Genomic DNA, 22,036 nt, shown 5'->3' with positions numbered 1-22,036 from the left:
ATTATGCTGGAAGCGTTCATGCAGTGAAACAGAACGGGAGGGACACAGTGGGGAATTCAGGAGATAATTTATTTTGACTGAAAAGTGATGGCATGATACGTTTCAAACAATGTCTTCCTCAGATGCCGGCTTGAACAGGACACTCCCACTAGTTCATTCATAAATTTATATAATCCCAGTCCTTCCGCCATTGGTGGCCATCCATTTGGGCTGAACCGTAGTTCCAAAGTGACTTGAAGTTGTGTGGGTGGATTGCAAATCCCAGCATGCACCTCACACCAGGTAAGTCACTAGTTTCAGCTGCTTGTGTCCCCATTAGCTGCAGCTAGTACAGTGGTCTTAGAAGTCGTCAGTACAACGAGGTTCAAAAGAGACTGCCACTTAACTCCGTGGCGCACAGGTTTATGTACGATACAATACAATGCAAAATGCAATCACACAAGAGCATGAGCTATAGGTAAACGTTATAGACAATGTTTTAAGACTAAGGCAACTCAAATTACCCGTTCTATTTGTCACTCGACCCCTTAAGTAAATTACAAATGAATCCACACAATTCGATTTACAAGTAGAGAAAACACAGCTGCGTGTTGTAGAAGGACAGTCATGAAACAGGTGAATGCATGAGACATGTAGCGAAGGACAGCAGATAAGATAACTTAAAGGAAACAATGGTGTGAACCATCATGTAGTCTGGACGGGGATTAATCAGCTCAGACAGGTATTAGTGTACTCAGCCAGACCCTGACACTCATTAGTAAACATAAGCAAAGAAGCCACCTCACACGCAAAGGCAGAAACAACAAAAACATTGCGTTCGCCAAGCTACCTGAGTGAGGGCAACATAAAATGGCGGCGATCACAAAATGGAGGCTGAGCACGAACAAATTCGTAATTTTCAGAACCTCAGAACCAATGCAAGCCATACCTCGCTGGACTTGCCTGGTTGTCTCGTTTTCAGAAATGTGTAGGTTTGGTAGTTTTGCCATGATGGCCGCTGAGCTCGAGGCCAAAAACCCAGGTGACTCCCCTTGCAAAACCAGGTTGTTTTGTGATAGGTCATTTTGATGTCTCCTGAACACATTTTGAGCCCTTGTCTGTTGCGGGTGCTTGACCCACCCATGCCAGTGAGGTACCATTTTTATCAGGAGAACTAGGGGAACGCTGGGTGGTATGAACTTTGTGGATCTATGTAGATTCCAGAACATTGCCACACAGAAATTTGAGAGAAAAAGGGATTTTTTCATCAAAATCTGAGATTTGCAGGGGATTCTGGATAGGAAAACGTTGGGGGACACACACAAGCTATACCTCACTGGCCTTCCCTGGGTGTCTAGTTTTCAGAAATGTCCTGGTTTGGTAGGTATGCCTAGATGGTCACCAAGCTTGGGACCAAAAACTCACGTGACCTCCTTGCAAAACCAGGACATTTTCGGATACATAGGCGCATCTGCGTTTTTGACCCCGGGGTCGGCATCTGTCAGGGGGTCCCTTGCTCGGCCCAGACTGAGATGCCTGATTCTACGTCTTACCTGCAGGCGGATTACTACGGGCCCTTTAAGAACAGCCCGTGCTATCTGGATGACCGCCTCGCCTCTGGACCACCTGACTTTGTGGGCCTATCCGGTCCGACCTCGCACCATTTGAGGGTGGATCCGGAAGACGCCGTGTCTCGGTTGGCAGACTCGTCGTGGGAAGCAGACGTCTAACGCCAGGAGAAGAACGCGAGCCGGAGCAGGGAAACCGAGACCAAGACGACCGAGGCAGAAGTCGGGACCAAGGCGGCGGAGTTCTTCACGGGAGCCGACACAGCGGGCGGAGAAGGCGTCAGGACGGAACCGGACGAGAAGCAGAGACCGTCAAGGGAAACGCCAGGAGGCCAACGATACCGCGTATCGCCCAGCCACGCAAAGGAGGACGCGTGGCTTACCCAGGTGCATGCTCGTTTGGGTTCGCTATTCCGGGTTAAGAAGGGCGGGACCGGTTAGGGAGACGGGAGGGGAGGTCTGGCACCGCAGCTCTCGAGCACCATTCACGGGTATCTACAATTGCTGGTGGTGGTTCTGACTATCCCCCTCACTCCCCATTCCCCTGTCCATTTAAAACCGTGACCACTACCTAAAAGCCACATTGTTTTCTTTTGTGTTTCCCTACATGTCCTGGTAATCCCGGACCTCCGCCCCAAGAACTGAAGCTGAGGACACCAAGGAAGGACCCTGGACCCTCATTGTATTTTTGTTATCCCGAACATTGTTTTCATGTTGTAACTCAATAAAAGAGCTAAAACGTCCCCTCCAGTGTTGGCTCCTTCCATTCTTGTGACCCAAAGGTGACAGCATCCATCAAGGGAAACCTACCAAACCCACATATTTCTGAAAACTAAAGACCCAGGGGAGTTCAGGGAGGTGTGGCTTGTTTGGATCCCCCAAGGTTTCCCTACACAGAATCCCCCGCAAACCTCATATTATGATGGAAAAATCACAATTTTCTCAAATTTCTGTGTGGGAAAGTTCTAGAATCTAAGGGGATCCAAAAGTTTCCTAACACCCAGCGTTCCCCCAGGTCTCCTAATGAAATATATACATCACTAGAGTGGGTGGGTTAAGTACCCGCAACAGGCAAGGGCCCAAAACGTATTCAGGAGATATCAAAATTACCTATCACAAAACAACCTGGTTTTGCAAGGGGGGTCCCCTGGGTTTTTGGCCCGGGCTCGGCGGCCATCTTGGGAAACTACCAAACCAACATATTTCTGAAAACTAGACATCCGTGGGAGTCCAGCGAGGTATGGCTTGCGTGGATACCCCAACATTTATCTACCCTGAATCCCCTGCAAACCTCACATTTTGATTAAAAAATCAAATTTTTTCTCATATTTCTGTGTGGGAAAGTTGTAGGATCACCGGGCTGATACAAATTTCCTACCACCCAGCGTTCCCCCAAGTGTTCTGATAAAAATGGTACCTCACTCGAGTGGGTGGATCAAGTACCCGCGACAGGCAATGGCCCAAAACGCATTGAGGAGAAATCAAAACGACCTATCACAAAGCAACCTGGTTTTGCAAGGGGAGTCACCTGGGTTTGACCCCGAGCTCAGCGGCCATCTTGGGAAGTACTAAACCCACACATTTCAGAAAACTAGACACCTGGTGGAGTTCAACCAGGTTGTTTTGTGATAGGTATTTTGATGTTGCCTCAATAGCTTTTGGGCAGTTGCCTGTCGTGGGTACTTGACCCACCCACGCGAGTGAGGTACCATTTTCATCAGAAGACCTGGGGGAATGCTGGGCATTAGGAAATTTGTGGATCCACACAGATTCCAGAACTTTTCCCACATAGAAATTTTAGAAAAAAGAGATTTTTTCAGCTAAATTTCAGGTTTGCAAGGGTAGGGAAATGTTGAGGGACCCGCAAAAGCCGTACCTTGCTGGACTTCCCCGGGTGTCTAGTTTTCAGAAATGGATGGGTTTTGTCATGGTTGCGATTACCGAAGGGGGACATTTTAGAATGATCGTACAATATTGAAAGAACTACATATCCCAGAAAGCTTAGCCAGAGGGAGGAGTCAGCCTCTATAAAAGTACCTGATTACTGGCGGGCTGCGTACGTGATTTTGACCAGTATTTGGAGTTAGAACTGTTGTGTATCCCGCGTTGGTGTCGTTCTGCCAAGGCGGAGTTCTCATTCGAGGAAGGAGAGCGTGCGGCGGCTGCCGTACGCCTCTGCAGGAGTTTTGGAGTGCCGGAAGTTTTGGTTCCGGCGTGCTGGCGAGAAGTGCAGCGGCTGTGTCATCTAGCCGCTCTTCGCATTCGCCGGTGTTTTCTCGGCTGAGAGAACGAAGGAGTGGGAAGCGGCGGCTTCTCTTTGGAGCGTTCAACGGCTGTTGAGCGCTGTTCTAGCTCCGGCTGGTGTTAGCGGAGTTCGTGCAGCGGAAGGAATTCATCATCACCTGCTGTTACCGGATTCCGTGAGTTTGAATAAGAGATGAACTGTGGAGCTTACAAGCGTAGTTGAAAACGCATTCTTGTACTTTGGACTTTGGGCTAAAACGTTTGGATTTCTGATATTGGAACTTTGTGATACCAAGACTGTGTTTTGACTGGAGCTCATTTTTGGAACTACTCAGAGGACCTTTGGAGTGTTTTTGGGTGCACTATTAATTCTTATTTTTTGATTGAAGACATAACACTTTTGGGGATTTTTGTTGGAATCACCAGGAAGGCTGGAAGGTGTGTGTGATAGTGGTGAACGAGGGAGAAGTGTTTGGGCTGATTGAATACCTTTTTAAATGCTGACATTCTTTCTTGCATTTCAGACTAGTTGTCATCGTGGATTCAGGTTATTCACTACCTACCAAGAGGGAGAAGAAGAGATTGTAGCTAGTGCCCGTGGTAGGTGGTGTCCTAGCGAGAATGCTTGAGTGTAGTTAGCATTGATATGACATTAATGCTTGTGTTTCTTTGTTGTTTCTCATTACAGCCTCCCGTCCTGTTCCAGCCCCTTCCTGGTTTTCTTATTTTCCCTCACCTGATTACTTTATGCTCAGTGTGATTTGAATTCTGAGCATAGGGCAGTCTGGAGGTGGACCCCATATAGCATCACCTGATCCTGAGAATACGTGGCCGTGACAGAATCACGTACCCAAGTATTGTTGTTCTCCCGGTCAGGGGGTGCTGTTGGGATGGCCACTCTAGATGATGTGTTGCGTGCGTTGGGTGTTGTCCAACATGAACTTGAGGCTTCTAGGGCTGAAACTGCAGCTTTGAAAGAACAATTTGATAGGCAGACACGTAACCCGTTTGATGCCACAACGGGTGGTACACCTATACAGGTAACGGTGTCTCCCCTATCCCATTAGCCAGCCTGGAGAGGTATGCGGGGGATCCTGCTACTATCCAGACCTTTTTGACCCAGGTGGCTTTACATTTTTCATGTAGGCCAGCCTCTTTTCCAACTCACATTTCCCGAGTGGCCTTTGCAATATCTTACCTTACAGGGGATGCTGCCAATTGGGCGGTGCCAATGGTGAGATCTGACGATGATCTGTTATCCAACTGGGAAGAGTTCCGTGCGGAATTTGAGAGGATCTTTGATAGACGGGCCACCACGTTGAGCGCAGATAAAGAGTTGTTGGGGTTACGCCATGGGAAAAAAGAGCTAGTAACCTATATGACGGCCTTTAATCGTTTGGTAGTCGAAACATCTTGGCCCGAGGCCAAACGGATGGCGTTATACTATCAGGGATTAAATGAAGACATCAAAGATGTGTTAGCACAGATAGACCCCCAGCCTAAAACCTGCATTGGCCTGATCAATCTCACGTTGAGATTAGACCATCGTATGTCTGATAGGGGTGGTGAACGTAGGAAGGGGGATCGAACCGGATATGGCTCCCAGTTTGGGGGTAGGTCTAGCGTAAAAGAGGCAGGACCAGAACCCATGGAGTTGGGAGCCATTCGGCCACCATTGACGAAGGCTGAGAGAGAGAGCAGGAGAGCGATGGGCCTTTGTATGTATTATGGCAAAAAGGGGCATTACGTTAGGGATTGTACCATGCGGCCAAAAAAGACCAACTACTTCCCTCCAATGAAGCAGCTAGAAATAACCAAGACGGCAGATAGTGATGTCAGATATCCCAAACTTGATTCATTGTCCTTGGACGGAAAACCGTCGCCAGAGTGGAAAATACCGTCATTAGAAGTACCCAGGTGTAAAAGGTCCGAGTCTCACATTCTGTTGTCCATGTTCTTAAACACCATCTATGAGAGTCACCCGGTGGTGTCCATGATTGATTCGGGAGCAACGGGCAACTTCATAGATCAAGGGTTGGTGGATAGACTGGGGTTGGTGAAGGTGCCAATTGACAAGCCAGAAATGGTGTTGGCGGTGGATGGCACGCAGTTGAAGTCTGGCCCGGTTACCGCCTATACTGAGAAGGTGGAACTAGTTATGCCAGGGGAATTGAGAGAACACTGTGAAAGGATTGTGTTGAATATAATCGAGGCTCCTCAATATGAGGTGATCCTTGGAATGTCCTGGTTGTGGCAACACAATCCATCCATCGACTGGAGAGCTAGGACTGTAGAATTCGAGTCAGAGGAATGTGAGGGGGGTTGTATGAAGTCTTCTGCCTCTCACGTCTCTTCCTTAGCCCAGGGATTTTCCATCGCTACGGCGGTAGAAAAAGAGGTGGAATTGACTTCTACATACCATCAGTTCAGGGATGTCTTTAGTGAGGCTAAGGCGGAAACATTGCCGCCGCACAGGGATTATGATTGTCAGATCGATTTGGTGGAAGGGGCGGTGGTACCTTCGTGTCGGGTGTATGCGCTGTCTGTGTCGGAAACAGAGCATCTGAGTAAATACATCGAGCACTTTAGCGCCCTTGGCCTCATTCGTCCTTCTCGCTCCCCTGCTGCCCCGCCACTGTTTTTTATCGCTAAGGCCAACAAAGAGTTGAGAGCATGTATTGATTATCGACAGCTGAATCAGGTGACGGTGCGAAACAGGTATCCGCTCATCGCCGTCCTTTTAGACCAAGTCCGAGAGGCGAGGATTTATACGCGCCTGGATTTAAGAGGGGCTTATCATCTGGTCAGGATTAGGGCTGGTGATGAGTGGAAGACGGCCTTTAAAACCTGTTTCGGTCTGTATGAATATCTGGTAATGCTGTTCGGGCTATGCAATGCTCCGGCGGCATTCCAGTTCTTCATTAATGACATCATGAAGGAGTACCTGGACAGGTTTGTGATCATCTATATCGATGACTTATTGATTTACTCTGTGACCTCTGACCAACATGCCAGTCATGAGCTACTGATTCTTCAAAAGCTACAGGAGCATCACCTGTTCTGTAAGTTGAGTAAATGCGAGTTTGGGGTGGATGAGGTGGAATTTCTGGGGGTGATTCTTAACCCTCGGGGGTTCAGAATGGCTGAGAGGAAGGTGAGGGCTGTTTTGGAGTGGCCGGTTCCATTGAACGTACGTGACATCCAGTGCTTCCTGGGGTTCTCCAATTATTACAGGAGATTTATATCACATTTCTCGCAGTTGGTTGCACCTATCACCCGCCTGCTACAGAAAGGAGTAACCTTTAGATGGACTCAAGAAGCCGGGGAGGCCTTTGAACATCTGAAAAAGGCATTTAGTTCAGCCCCAGTACTTATGCATCCCCAGATGGATGTGCCGTTCATAGTTGAAGCCGATGCCTCTGATGTGGCCATTGGGGCCGTTCTATCCCAGAGAGAGCACACGACCGGATTGTTGCACCCAGTGGCGTTTCTCTCGAAAAAACTTAATCCAGCTGAAGGTAATTATACCATTGCCGAGAAAGAACTGTTGGCAGTGAAGAAGGCTTTTCAGGAGTGGAGGTATTATCTGTGGGGAGGTAACCATCCAGTGACAGTGTATTCCGATCACCGTAACCTGGTGTACTTGAAAACAGCCCGGCATTTGTCCCAACGGCAAATGCGCTGGATGCTGTTTTTTGCCGAGTTTGAGTTCACGATCACCTTTCGTCCAGGGGTGGAGAATAGAAAGGCAGATTCTCTATCACGATGTTTGAATACGGATAGTGATAAGAAAACAGCGCTCAAACCCATTCTATCGCCAGAAGTGGTGTTATGTACAATTCAGGTGGAACATTTCCTGGAGGTGGTTGCCAAGCAGCGTACTCCGCAACAATGGGAGGAGTGGGCGGCGGTGGCAGGTCATCGGTACCTCAAACATGGTTTACCAATGGTGCAGAACAGGCTGTTTCTTCCGAACCATGAACTCCGTTTGATGGCATTCAACTGGTGCCATAACGCCCTCATGGCCAGTCATCAGGGTCATCAAAAGACTGTACACGAGGTGCAGAGACATTTCTGGTGGGAAGGACTGGTTCGGGATGTGAGACAGTGGGTGAACCAGTGTGAGACCTGTGCGAGAGCCAAGAACGTTCCATCGAAACCGGCAGGGCTACTCATGCCGTTGCCAACGCCATCGAGGCCATGGCAGGTCATTAGCTTGGACTTTGTGGTGGGCTTGCCTATGGATAAAGGAAACGACGCCGTATTAGTGGTGGTGGATAGTTTCACCAAGATGGGACATTTTATTCCCTGTAGGAATCTACCCTCAGCGTCGCAAACAGCCCAGCTGCTACTAACACAGGTGGTTCGGCTTCATGGGATTCCACAAGTCATTATCTCAGACAGGGGTCCGCAGTTTGTGGCCAGGTTCTGGCGCACCTGGTGTACGGCCTTAAAAATCTCGGCGGCTCTATCGACCAGTTTCCATCCCCAATCCGATTTTCAGACTGAGAGGCTGAACCAAACGTTAAAGAAATATCTACGCTGCTATGCAGATGAGGCGGCCGATTCCAGGGTTTCTTTATTGTGGTTAGCGGAACTGTCCTATAACAATGCCTGGCATTGTTCTACCGGTGAAACACCTTTCCGGGCTAATTCTGGGTTCAATGCTAACATCCTACTTGTAAACATACCCTGCGATGTGGCCAATCATCCTACTGTGGCGGGCCAAGTAAAAGCACTTTTGCGAATCCATCGGAAGGTGCAGGCATCTTTGGATAAGACCAAGGCTTCATATAAGAAATGGGAAGACAAGCATCGGAAGGAAGGGCCAGTGTATAAAGTGGGGGATTGAGTATGGCTCTCAACGAAGAACATCCATTTCAGATTCCGGAGTGTGTTTCATCTCCGCTACATCGGGCCATATACGGTGGTAAGACGGGTGAATCCGGTTGCTTACAAACGAAAGCTTCCCGCTTCATTACGGATTCATCCTGTCTTCCATTGTAGCTTGCTGAAACCAGCCTTGGCTGCACGCAGGAAGGCCGTTCCTCCAGTAATGCGTGATGGGAATCTGGAGTATGAGGTGCGCAAGATATTGGATTCCCGTTTCAGGCAGAGAAGGTTGTGGTTTCTAGTGTCCTGGAAGGGGTATGCTGCAGAGGATGATTCATGGGAACCTAGCTCAGGGGTTCATGCTCCGGTGGCGATCCGCCGCTTCTTTGCAAGTCATCCGAGGAAGCCAGGGGCCAACCGGCGCTGGTAAAGAGGCATTTACTGTCATGGTTGCGATTCCCGAAGGGGGACATTTTAGAATGATCGTACAATATTGAAAGAACTACATATCCCAGAAAGCTTAGCCAGAGGGAGGTGCAGCCTCTATAAAAGTACCTGATTACTGGCGGGCTGCGTACGTGATTTTGACCAGTATTTGGAGTTAGAACTGTTGTGTATCCCGCGTTGGTGGCGTTCTGCCAAGGCGGAGTTCTCATTCGAGGAAGGAGAGCGTGCGGCGGCTGCCGTACGCCTCGGCAGGAATTTTGGAGTGCCGGAAGTTTTGGTTCCGGCGTGCTGGCGAGAAGTGCAGCGGCTGTGTCATCTAGCCGCTCTTCGCATTCGCCGGTGTTTTCTCGGCTGAGAGAACGAAGGAGTGGGAAGCGGCGGCTTCTCTTTGGAGCGTTCAACGGCTGTTGAGCGCTGTTCTAGCACCGGCTGGTGTTAGCGGAGTTCTTGCAGCGGAAGGAATTCATCATCACCTGCTGTTACCGGATTCCGTGAGTTTGAATAAGAGATGAACTGTGGAGCTTACAAGCGTAGTTGAAAACGCATTCTTGTTCTTTGGACTTTGGGCTAAAACGTTTGGATTTCTGATATTGGAACTTTGTGATACCAAGACTGTGTTTTGACTGGAGCTCATTTTTGGAACTACTCAGAGGAACTTTGGAGTGTTTTTGGGTGCACTATTAATTCTTATTTTTTGATTGAAGACATTACACTTTTGGGGATTTTTGTTGGAATCACCAGGAAGGCTGGAAGGTGTGTGTGATAGTGGTGAACGAGGGAGAAGTGTTTGGGCTGATTGAATACCTTTTTAAATGCTGACATTCTTTCTTGCATTTCAGACTAGTTGTCATCGTGGATTCAGGTTATTCACTACCTACCAAGAGGGAGAAGAAGAAATTGTAGCTAGTGCCCATGGTAGGTGGTGTCCTAGCGAGAAGGCTTGAGTGTAGTTAGCATTGATATGACATTAATGCTTGTGTTTCTTTGTTGTTTCTCATTACAGCCTCCCGTCCTGTTCCAGCCCCTTCCTGGTTTTCTTATTTTCCCTCACCTGATTACTTTATGCTCAGTGTGATTTGAATTCTGAGCATAGGGCAGTCTGGAGGTGGACCCCATATAGCATCACCTGATCCTGAGAATACGTGGCCGTGACAGGTTTGGTAGGTTTCCCTGGATGGGCGCTGACCTCGGGGCCAAAAACTCATGGAACCCCCCCTTGCAAAGCTAGGTTGTTTTGTGATAGTTAATTTTGATGTTGCCTCAATAGGTTTTGGGCCCTTGCCTGTCGCAGGTACTTGACCCACCCACACAAGTGAGTTACCATTTTTCTCGTAAGTCTGTGGGGAATGCAAGGTGGGTGGAATTTTGTGGCTTTACACAGATTGCAGAACTTTCCACAACAGAAATGTGAGGACATTTTTTTTTGTTTCTTACAAATTTTAATGTTTGCAAGGGATTCTGGGTAACAGAACCTGATGAGAGCCAGTCAAGTCACCCCTTTCTGGATTCCCCTGACTTGTCTAGTTTTCGAAAATGTATAGGTTTGCTAGGTTTCCTTATGTGCCGGCAGCGCTAGAGTTCAAAATCTACTGCTATGCACTTTGCAAAAAAGGGTCAGTTTTCACTGTGAAAATGTTGTTTATCCACTTTGCGTTTTGGACCATTTCCTGTCATGGGCACTAGGCTTACCCTCACAAGTGAGGTACAATTTTTCTCAGACGACTTTGGGGAATGCGGAGTGTGTGGAATTTTGTGGATCTACGCAGATTCCAGAACTTTCCACCACAGAAATGTGAGGAAAATGTGTTTTTGGACACATTTTTAGGTTTGCAAAGGATTCTGGGTTACAGAACCTAGTGAGAGCCAGTCAAGTCACACCTTCCTGGATTCCCCTGGATGTCTAGTTGTCAGAAATGTATAGGTTTGCTAGGTTTCCCTAGGTACCGGCAGAGCTATGGTTCACAATCTACAGCTGGGCACTTTGCAAAAAAGGGACTGTTTTCACTGTAGAAATGTGGTTTGTCCACGTTGCGTTTTGGCCTTTCGTATTGGGGGCACTAGGCCTACCCACACAATTGAGGCACAATTTTTCTCGGAAGACTTTGGGGAATGCGAGGTGGGGGAAATTTTGTGGATCAATGCAGATTCCAGAACTTTCCACCACAGAAATGTGAGGAAAAGATGGTTTATTTTTTCAAATTTTTAGGTTTGCAAGGGATTCTGGGTAATAGAACCCGGTGAGAGCCAGCCAATTCACCCCATCCTGGATTCCCCTGGGTGTCTCATTTTCAAAAATGTATAGGTTTGCTCAGTTTCCCTAGGTGCCGGTAGAACTAGGGTTCAAATCTACAACTTGGCACTTGGTCCGTTTTCACTGTAAAAATAATGTGTCCATGTTGCGTTTTGTGCCATTTCCTGTTGCAGGCACTCTGCCTAACCACACATGGGAGGTACCATTTTTATCGGGAGACTTAGGGTAATACAGGATTGTAGAGTAACTGTTTGACTTTCGATGCATTTCTACCTTCCAAATGAAAGACAATGTGTAAAAAATAAGTCAATTGGAAAAATGACCTATCATTCTCCTGCTAGTATGGGTACTCACAATTTCGGAAATGTGCAAATATCTACTGTGTATAAACTCTACATTTTTTCCAATTTCAGAAGTACATAGCTGTCTTTCATACCAATGTTTCCATGTATATATTTTCTCAAATTAATTTCTATATACCCGGTACATAATAAAAAAACATTGCAAGACACTGCTCACTTATTGGCTCTGAGTTCGTCGGGTTCTTGATGAACCTACAACTCCTATATATCCCACAACCAAAAAGGTCCATCAGATGTAACGGTATATTGCTTTGAAACAGCTGTCATAAGTAAAAGAAGTTACAGGTGAAAACCAGCCACGGTCGGTAGTGGGTGTACCTGCCTGGCGGTGACGTGGGGAGTGAGAGGGGCAGGGTGGGCGGTAGTAATCTATGGATTATGGAGCTTTACAGGTAAGTAAACATATAAATAAATAAAGCAAATTTTGTTGCGTGCACTGCATTTCCAAATGCGATACAGTGCACGCAATGAAATTCGTTTTATTTATTTAAATGTTTACTTACCTGTAAAGCTCCGTAATCCACAGAGTACAACCCCCCACCCTGCCCCTCCCACTCCCCACGTCACCGCCCGGCAGGTACACCCACTACCGCCCGCAGCTGGTGAAAACAATGACACAAATGGCTGTTTTTTTCAACTAAATTTCAATGCTTCCTATATTCAACTGTTAGTTTATATAAAGAACTTTGATGGATTTACACAAATTACCCCTTGCTGAATTTTCGTCTACTTTTCCAAAATGTATAGCTTTATAGGATCCATTATAGCTTTCCTACCCTTTTTTACCATTAACTGGAAGGAGAATGAAAGCACAAAAAATAGAAAAAATAGGCTATGTCCCAGAAAAATGTCAAAACTGGGTAAAATATTTTGGTTTTCTGACAAAAGTCTTCTTGTCCCTGTAAACTGGGAAAATTGTGATTTCAGCACCACAACCCCTTTGTTGATACCATTTGCAGGGAAAAAAACTGTTGCTTTCATCTGTAGCCCTTTTTTTCAATTGTTACAACAAAAAAAACGTAGTTGTCCTTTGGCTAATTTCTGGGTCCCCTCCAGGGGAATCCACAAACCCTGGGTACTTTTAGAATCCACATGATCTAGGAAGAAAAGGACACAAATTTGACTTGGATACCTTATGTGGTCAAAAGGTTACAGGGGCCTAAGCGCAAACTACCCTGAATAGCCAAACAAAGGCTTAGCACGGGGAGGTCTAGCAGCGAAAGGGTTAATAACCTGAGTTTTATTGAATTGGGTAAAATTGACATCATGCTCCTTGTATCATTAATACAAGGAACAAGAGATCACTCCCTCTGTTGTGCATGCTAGGCAAATATTCAATATCATTGGATCTAGAACATGTACCCTCGATGTGACTTTACATTCAACAAAACATCAGGATACTGAAGCTACTGGAGGGTCAGAAGAAGGTCCTGGCCAAGACAAAGTCAGTTTTGTAAAACTAAATTTACTCTATCACCTAACTTTTCCAGGGCTTTTGATCAGGCCCGGACATCACAAGTAACAGCGGTGCGGCGGGGCGCGGACGGTGTGGGTGGGAGTTAAATGGACAGACGAAGGTATAGGGAAAGTAAAATAAAAAAAACTTACCTTGCGCTTGCTGCATCACTGATTGGACAATGTGGTGAGCACAAGGTAAGTGGATTTATTTTTATTTTATTTGACATTCCCTATCCCGTTGTCAGTCAATTCCACCCCACCACCCGCCTCACCATCCCACTGCTCTTAGCTCTGCCAGCCATGTTATGTTATGTTAATTGGTGTTTATATAGCGCCAAATCACCGTCAGGTCTCTTGGCGCTTGGGGTGGGGAGAGCGTGGCTGCAAGATGACAGTTGTGGCAGGTGAGAAATAAGTGTTAGGCTGTGCTTAGGGCTTCCCCAAACACAATAGTTTTAAGCTGTTTTCTGAACTGGGAAAGGTTAGGTTCCTTTCGAAGCTGCTCAGGTAGCTGGTTCCAGAGCTGGGGGATAAAGACGGAAAAGGCTCTGCTCCCTTTTGAAGTGAGTTTGTGACGTGGGCAAGACAGGAGACAGGCCTTAGAGGATCGCAGTGAGCATACCAGGATATAGACCTCTAGACGTTCTTTTATGTAGGTAGGGGCTCGACCGTAGACCGCTTTGTGGGCGATGCAGAGGCCCTTGAATTTAGCTCTTTGCCTTATAGGGAGCCAATGCAGTTTGTGTAATATCGGCGTGACATGAGACCTTCTAGGGAGTCTAAGGATCAGCCTGGCTGCATCCTTAAGGACCACCTGCAGTCTGTTTGCCATTTTCTGACGAAGGCCAATGTATAGGGCATTACCGCAATCCAATCTCGAGACGATAGTGGCCGAGACGATCGTCTGGAGTGTGGAGGTGGAGAGAAGAGGAACCAGTCTCCGTAATTGCCTAATCAGGCCAGTGCACGTACCGACCATAGAGGAGATTTGGTTGGTCTTAGAGAGCTCGGCATCAAGTTTCATGCTGAGGCTTTACAACTGTCATGGGTCGGGGTGGGACCTAGTTCATGGGGCCAGAAATGGTCCCCCCAAGGGGAGTCTGTTGTGGGGATGACCAGGATCTCTGTCTTGTCAGGGTTGATTTTTAGTAAGTTAGCTGTCATCCAGCTTACGGTGAATCTGAGGATGTTTTGTGCCTGGGCCTGAGCGAGGGGGGTGTTGTCAATGCTGAGGAGCAGTTGGGTGTCATCGGGATAGTTGTACATTTTACAGCCTATGTTGGCTAAGGCTGCGATCAGCGGTTACAGGTAAACATTGAACAGGAGAGGGGATAGGGCTGAGCCCTGGGGGACTCTGCAGCTGAACATGCCTATATCAGATACCAGCTCTCTCATTTGGATCCTTTGGGATCTGCCAGATAGGAATGATTCAAGCCACAGGAGTGTTTGGCTCCTGATACCCAAGGAGGCGAGTCTATCCAGTAGCTGAGCATGGCTGACAGTATCGAATGCCATTGATAGGTCTAATAAAATCAGGGCACAAGGTCTTTTACTGTCAACCATGGTTCTAAGCACATCAAGCACTGCTAGCAGGACCAGCTTAGTGCTATGATGTGCTCGAAACCCCGCTTGGCGTTCCTGGAGGAGATGGTGGTCCTCCAGAAAGGGTGAAAGTGTTTTCAGGACATATTGTTCTAGGAACTTGGCTAGGAATGGTAGCTAAGAGATAGGCCTATAGTTCTTTGGGTTGGCCACGTCAGCACCTGGATTCTTCAGGAGGGGTGTGACTCTTGCTTCCTTTAGGTACGAAGACAGGTACCCAGTCTCTAGTGAGTTGTTTAGCATAGTAATAATTTAATTTTCTAGGCTAGGAAGGGCCATTTGAAAAATTCTAGGGGGGCAGAGGTCTGCGGGGGAACCTGATTTAGTCCGGTTCAGAAGTAGCATCAGAGATGCAATATCCAATTTGGGGAAGCAGGTGAGTACCTTGTCAGGAGGTGGAGTATGCAAAAAGGGTGGCAAGCTAAGATTGATAGGGGTATTTTCTTTGTCTGATTGAATGTCCCTCACTTTCTGCAATAAGAAAATTTGAAACGTATTGCAGTCCTTTGAGTTGGCAGCGGGTTTCTGTTCAGGATTTTGGCTGAGTTCCTTCAGAATTCTGAAGGTCTCTTTCTGTCTGTTTGTAGTTGTACTGATTCTGATCTCATAGTATTCAGCGTTGGTGGTCATAATGCCTTTTTTTGTAGGAATTGAGTAGTGACTTATAAATCGCTCGATCAGCTGGGTCGTTAGTTTTGTGTCAACGTCTTTCCTCGTGGTGAAGCTTTCTCTTAGTTTCTCTAAGTGAGTGGTTAAACCAGGGAGCACCCTTACCCTTTACTTTGACCAATTGCCTTCACTCGGGTGCTATGTGGTCAATCGCTATGCGTAGGTTTTTTGTGAGTGCTTCACATTCCTGATCTAGGTTTCCCATTTCAAAGGTGGGGGGATGGGGGGTGGAGGAAAGGAGGGACTCAACTAGGGTAGCGTGCATGATTTTTTCCAATTTTGCACTGTTTTTCAAATTTGAGGGGGTTTGGTTAAGTGGTTGGCTATTGGGACCCAGCATCTATTTACGGAGTGGTCAGACCACACACATGGAGAGATGTCTGTCAAATTAGCTTGTGGTTGGGAGGACCAGACAAGGTCCAGGGTGTGGCCTTTAGTGTGTGTGGGGCCATCAACAAGTTGTTGGAGGTCAAATGTATTCATAAGGGTTTCAAGATGGAGGGCCACCGGATCTTTAGGAGTTTTGTCCCAGTGGTAATTGAAATCTCTAACCACTAGGGGCCTTATTTATGAAGGCCTTGCGCCACCGGTGCGTCACTTTTTCCCATGTTAAAAGTGACGCACCGGTGGCGCAAGACCTTCATAAATAAGGCCCTAGGAGTCTTTGGTACTGTGTACAGAAGTCTGACATTATTTCTGAGAAGAGGTCATTAAAGCACGGGGTTGACTTTGGGGGGGCGATATACAGTCAAAAGGGCGATACAGGGGTTTGTGAAGGCGATTTTTACTCCGAGTAGATCTGCTAGATCGATGTTTTCAGCTAGTATTTTGCTAACTGTTAACTGTTTTTTGAAAAAGATAGCCACTCCCCTCCCCCCACTCTGGTGTTTTCACTCCGGTTGTGCCATAACACACCATAGCTGCCTGGTAGAGAGGCAATGATATCTGGGACAGAAGTCCCTCCCAACCAGGTCTCAGTGAGTGCCAAGATGTCAGTATCCCCATCCTGGAGGAGTGAAAAGACTTCTAGGTGATATTTTTGCAGGGAACGTATGTTCAGGAGTGTTACTTTCAGTTTAGTCTGGATTTTGGCGGCTGGTTTTGAGCTAGGAAAAATTCATTGAGAAAGATTAAACATTTAAAAAAGGTACTCAGGTTTGAAATTCCCTGTGGCAACACAGTTCTGCATCATGCCATGTGAAAGAATTTTTCTCTGAAACCAATTAGGTTGTTGTAAGTGAATGCATGTGAAAGAAAGCGAGCTTTGAAAGGGATTGCCTGACTTGTTCATAAATTACAGCCTTTGAAATGTTACACATCAGATGCTTTTTGCTCAAACTCAATTGGTTTGTCTCCCTTCTCTTAGTCCACCCTCTCCTTCTCCCTTTTGCCAACGGATCCCAACTCAGAGGGAGCCAGCATTACGTTTAACAACTGTAATCCCCCATAGTACTGCACAGCGAAATCAATTGGTGAGGCATGTGCACTGGGTGCAGTGGCACTGGTGCCCAGAGCATGGGGGGGGGGGGTGCAGTAAACCCAGTGGCGGTTGCCTCTGAATGGGTGTGGTGCGGCAGGAGGGGTGGTGTGCGAAAAATAAAAGAAAACATGTACTTACCTTCTACAAAGCTGCAGCCACCGCATGACAGCCCTGAAGAACCCATGCTTCCGGACTTTCCCAGCCAATCACCATGCCGCCTGAGCAGTGTTGTGATTGGTCTGAGCGGCATGTTTGGCCGCTCAGGCAGTGCCTGGGGAGGCTGGGAATGTTCTCCATGGGGCTGTGCAACACAGCCCAATGGAGAGCATGCCAAGTGCGCATGATGGTCAAGCTGTCATCAGCACGTAGGGATGGAGTGCAAACCACTCCTGCTCCCTTTGAGGAGAGCCAGCCCGCTCCGCCCCACCCGACCTGGCTGAGGCAAAGAAAAATTAAATTATAATAACTTCTTGTTATTATCATTTTATTTTTCATTTGCACTGTTAAAGGAGCAGTGGGGCAACTCTCCTCCGCCTTAGCAGAGGAGCCACCACTGATAAGCGTTGCTGTTTTTTACAACCCCAACAGCAGTCATAGGGGCCGTTCTCTTTACTTGCAGCAGGGCCTATGGCATCTGTCGTGTTCTGGTTGGGCCTACTAGCTACACAGAAGGAGACCATACAGTGTAACAGTAGTGGTCAGTGCAATGCCTGCCACGCCCAGGGCCCTGGGCCCTGGGCTTTTTATTATCTATGGAACGTGCCCTCCGTCTCCACGTCGGGCGGAGCCATTCAACTTACGCTTGGGGGGGGAGATAACAATTACAGTAACACTGCTTGTGGGCTAAAGTGGTTGCGCCCACCTAGCACAACACTACATTCCTCCTTTACCCTAAAGGAAAACAAACAAAATCAACATGACATCATATCTCAACTTTTCTGCTTCAGTCTCTGAGGTTTTCAAAACACAAAAAGGAACAGTCTTACTTATGCGATGGTTGCGGTGCAGCTCGGACTCTCTCAGCATCCGCAACAGGCCATGAAGTCCCGGTACTTCTGGGATAGCTTTGGGCAGGGGCACAGATTGTACCTGCTCTGGCTGCGCTCGCCCGACTGGGTGGGAGTCAGTTCTTCAGAGTCCTTGGCTGCAACAGTTCCAGGGTGGCTTTGGGCCACCTGCGGCTCTTGTTCATTCCTGACTGGTGTGGTTGGGTCTGCTTGCAGGGCTTCTTCTTCACTGGGAGCGTCCTCTCCTTCTGTTTCTCGTGGGCCTTGGGTCGGCCTCGGGTATTGCTCAGCTGAGTCCGGGAACCCGTCGTCTTCTCCATTCGAGATTCTTTTGAAAAATGACACATTTCTGGTGACTGTCTCTCTCCCTTTCATTGCAGTGATCATGGTGCCGTTGACGTTGGTGACAGTCCACGAGTGTAACTCTAACGGTAGGCGGAACTTCCCTCCCGGGTGGCGATCTCTCACCAGCACCCGGTCGCCAACTTGAATGGGGCTGTCCGCAGCTCTCCTCCGCCTTGACGCGTCCCTGTTAGACTTTGTTCGCTGTTCCATGGACCGGTTGTTCGGAGTTGGAGCTGAGGCCCACATGGGATGGTGTGGGAGAGTGTCTACCACTGCTCTGTTGAAGCATAGGCGGCTTGGAGGGATCCCGGTGGTGCAGTGGGGTGTCAGTCTGTATTCTCTCAAAAACTGGAAGAGGGCTAGTTCTAGGTTTTGGCCTTCTGCCATGGCAATTTGGATAGTGGTATTTAGAGTTCTCATCAGTCTCTCAACTTCGCCATTGGCTTGAGGCCATCTTGGGGTTATCTTCTGGTGTTTGATGCGGTGCGATTGTAGATATTCTGCCAGTTCACCGCCGTTGAAGGGGGGTCCGTTATCAGTGCGTAGTACCCCTATGAGGCCATGGGTCGCAATGATTTTCTCTAGCTTTGGGATCACTTTGGAGGCTGCGGTGGAGGGCAGGATTTCAATTTCGGGGTACCTTGAGAAGTCGTCTACCACAACAAACATGTACTTCCCGCCCGGGAGGCTGCCAAAGTCTGCTCTGGCTCGTGCCCACGGGGCGGTCGGTCCTTCTTCTGTGATTACAGGTGCTGGGGGGTTGGACAGGCTGGTCGCTATGCACACTGGACATCGTTGGATGACTTCTTCGACTTTCTTGTCGAGCCCTGGGAACCAGAGTTTGGTTCCGATGCGATTCTTCGATTACACAATGCCCTGGTGAGCGCCATGGGCTAGGAGGACCGCTTGCTGGGTGAGGCTGTCCGGCAGTACTAGGCGGGGGCCTCTCAGGAGGCATCCTTCTGGCGAGATGGATAGCTCACTCTGGACTTGGTAGAGTGCTTTTAGTGTGGGCTGGGCTTCTAGGGTGCGGAACGACGCCGGGCTCTGTAGTGGTTTCCAGTTTCCTGACTGGATGGCGTGGATGGCGATTTGCAGGCAGTCATCGTCCTTGGTGGCTCGTGTCACGTCTTCAAGGGAGATTGGCAACGGCCTCGAACGCTCTACAATCATTCTGACATACTCTTCAGTGGCGTCGGCTTCCGCGGCTTCTGCTTCAGTGACCGGGCGGGCATGTCGCGACAGGTAGTCGGTGGGGTTTCTGGAACCTGGCCGATACTCCACTGCGAATTGGTATTCCTGGAGCTGGAGCACCCATATCTCGATGTGTGGAGGAGGCCGTGAGGAGGACCTTTGAACAGTGGAAGAAGTGGTTTGTGGTCTGTGATCACTACGAATGGGTGTCCGTACAAGTAGATATGGAAGTGACGGCACCCCCATAGGATGGTGATGGCCTCTCTTTCGATTTGTGAATATCTTTGTTCTGTCGCAGTGAGAGTCCTGCTTGCGTACGCGACGGGTGCCCACTCTCCGCATGGTTGTTGTTGGGTCAGGACAGCGCCGAGGCCGGTCGGACTGGCATCCACCACGAGTTGGGACTCATATCGAGGGTTGAAGTAGGCCAGGGTGGTGTCTGCTGAGAGTGCCGCTTTGGTCTTCTGGAAGGCCTCTTGCTGTTCCTATCCCCACTCCCAGGTGGCTGTGGACTTTGTGAGGTCACGAAGAGGGCCGGTGAGGTCGGACAAGTCTTTAATGAAACGCCCACAGTATGTCACCATCCCAAGGAAACTGCGGACAGCGGTCACTGATGTCGGGGCGGGAGCATCATGGATGTCTTTGACTTTGTCCTGGTCCGGCCCAACGCCCTGGTCGGAGAATCTGTACCCGTAGAAGCTGATGTCCTTTCGGAGGAACTCGCACTTCTCCCTGTGAAGGGTCAGACCCCTCTCTTGCAGCCTGGCAAAGACGGATTGGAGGCGTCAGATGTGTTCGTCCAGCGTCGCCGCGTGGACCAAGATGTCGTCGCTCACGTTCAGTACGCCTTCTAAGCCTTGCAGGACGTTTTGAATGATGTTCTAAAATACTTCGGCTGCACTGGATATCCCGAAGTTGAGTCTGGTGCATCTCCACAGGCCTGCATGGGTGGAGAAGGTCGTTATCGGGCGGAAGTCCGGATGCAGAGGGATCTGGTGGTATCCAGACCTCAGGTCCTTCTTCGAAAACCACTTTGAACCTGACAGCTCACCGATGATGTCGTCTATGGTTGGTGTTAGATGGCGTTCTCTTTCAATCGCGAGGTTAGGAATGCGCATGTCCACGCAGATCCGCACGGTGTCAGGTTGCTTCGGTTTCTTGGCCACCACGATGGGCGACACCCATGGAGTGGGCCCGCTGACTCTTTCTATGATTCCGGCTCTCTCGAGCACACGTAGTTCCGCTTCCACTTTGGGCCGCAGATGGAACGCTATGCGCCGGTGTCTGAGGGCCACTGGAGCGTTTGAGTGATCTATGTGAAGGCGAACAGCGGGTCCTCTCAAACAGCCGATCCCGTCGAACAGTGAGGTGTGTTGCAACACGAGATGGTCGAGGCTGTGGGCTTGGACTGTGAGGGCGAAGTGGATCAGCCCTAGGTCTTGGGCGGTCCGGCAGCCGAGCAAGAACCCGGACCCTTCTTGCGACACGTAGATCTTGGTGTGTAAGTGATGGGAGTCGTGTGATACTGTTGTCCGGAATACTCCGCACAGGCGGAGGGGTCGACTGGTGCCGTAGGCGTACACCTGTACTCTTGTGGGATGGAGCACCGGTGGTGTGTCTAATGTCCGGTATACGCTGGCTGCCGTTAGGTTGATCGTTGCCCCGGTGTCGATGAGGGCTGCCACTGCTTGATCTTGTACATTCACTGTGCACATAGGTTCTGTGGATGGTGTTGCGGCTAACGTGTTGAGCATTCGCACTACGTGGACGGACGCTGCGTCCGCTTCGTCATCGTCCATGTCGCTGTTGGTGGCGGTATCTGGCAGCGGTTCTATTTGTCTCACTCTTCGGGGCGGGCCGTTGGACTTTTTCCTCTGTGAAGATAAGCACACACTTGCGAAGTGGTTGGCCTTTCTACAGGCGCTGCAGATTTTTCCATGTGCAGGGCATGCTCCGTTGTGGGGGGTTGCTCCTCCGCACCACATGCAGGGGCGGTCGTGAGGTGACTGAGCTGGGCTTGGCCGAGGTCTTGGGGGTGGTTTTGTTCGCGTTTCTGCGGTGTTCGTCTTGATGGCGCACACGGGTTCAACTTTCACTGCGACCGTGGGTTTTGGCTCCATATGCGCTGCTCGAGCTTTCGAAAGTTCTTTAGATCGCCCGATCGCTAGGATGTCGCGCATGTTGTCTGTTTCTAGGACTCTTTCTCGTAGTTTCGAGGAGGCGCAGCCTTGTATAAATTGAGCGCGGATCTCGTCGTCCACATCCGGAAGGGTGCATGTGCTGGCTAGCTTTTTGAGTCTCGCATCGACGGACTCTTCTGGAAGCTGGCGGGCTTGGCGGAGTAAGAACCTTTCGTAATCCGCACTGGCGAAAGGCTCGAAGTATGTGGTTATGGCGTTGCGCAGCGTGGTGTAGTTCCGGGGCGGGCCCCTTTCCACCACGTCCTTCGAGATGTCGTGTATGGCTTCCCCTCCCAGGTGCAGAAGCATGGCTCGCCGCCGCTCAACTGCAATGTCCGCAGCAATAAAGTAGTTCTCCAGGCGTTCCACCCATTTCCTCCATCGAGCAGCCTGAGAAGGTGGCGTGCCTGTGACCGC

This window comes from Lissotriton vulgaris, chromosome 5 (genome assembly GCF_964263255.1).
Source record: "Lissotriton vulgaris chromosome 5, aLisVul1.2, whole genome shotgun sequence".
Taxonomy (NCBI): Eukaryota; Metazoa; Chordata; class Amphibia; order Caudata; family Salamandridae; genus Lissotriton; species Lissotriton vulgaris.
The sequence above is the reverse complement of the archived record's forward strand: the minus strand, read 5'-3'. Positions refer to the sequence as shown.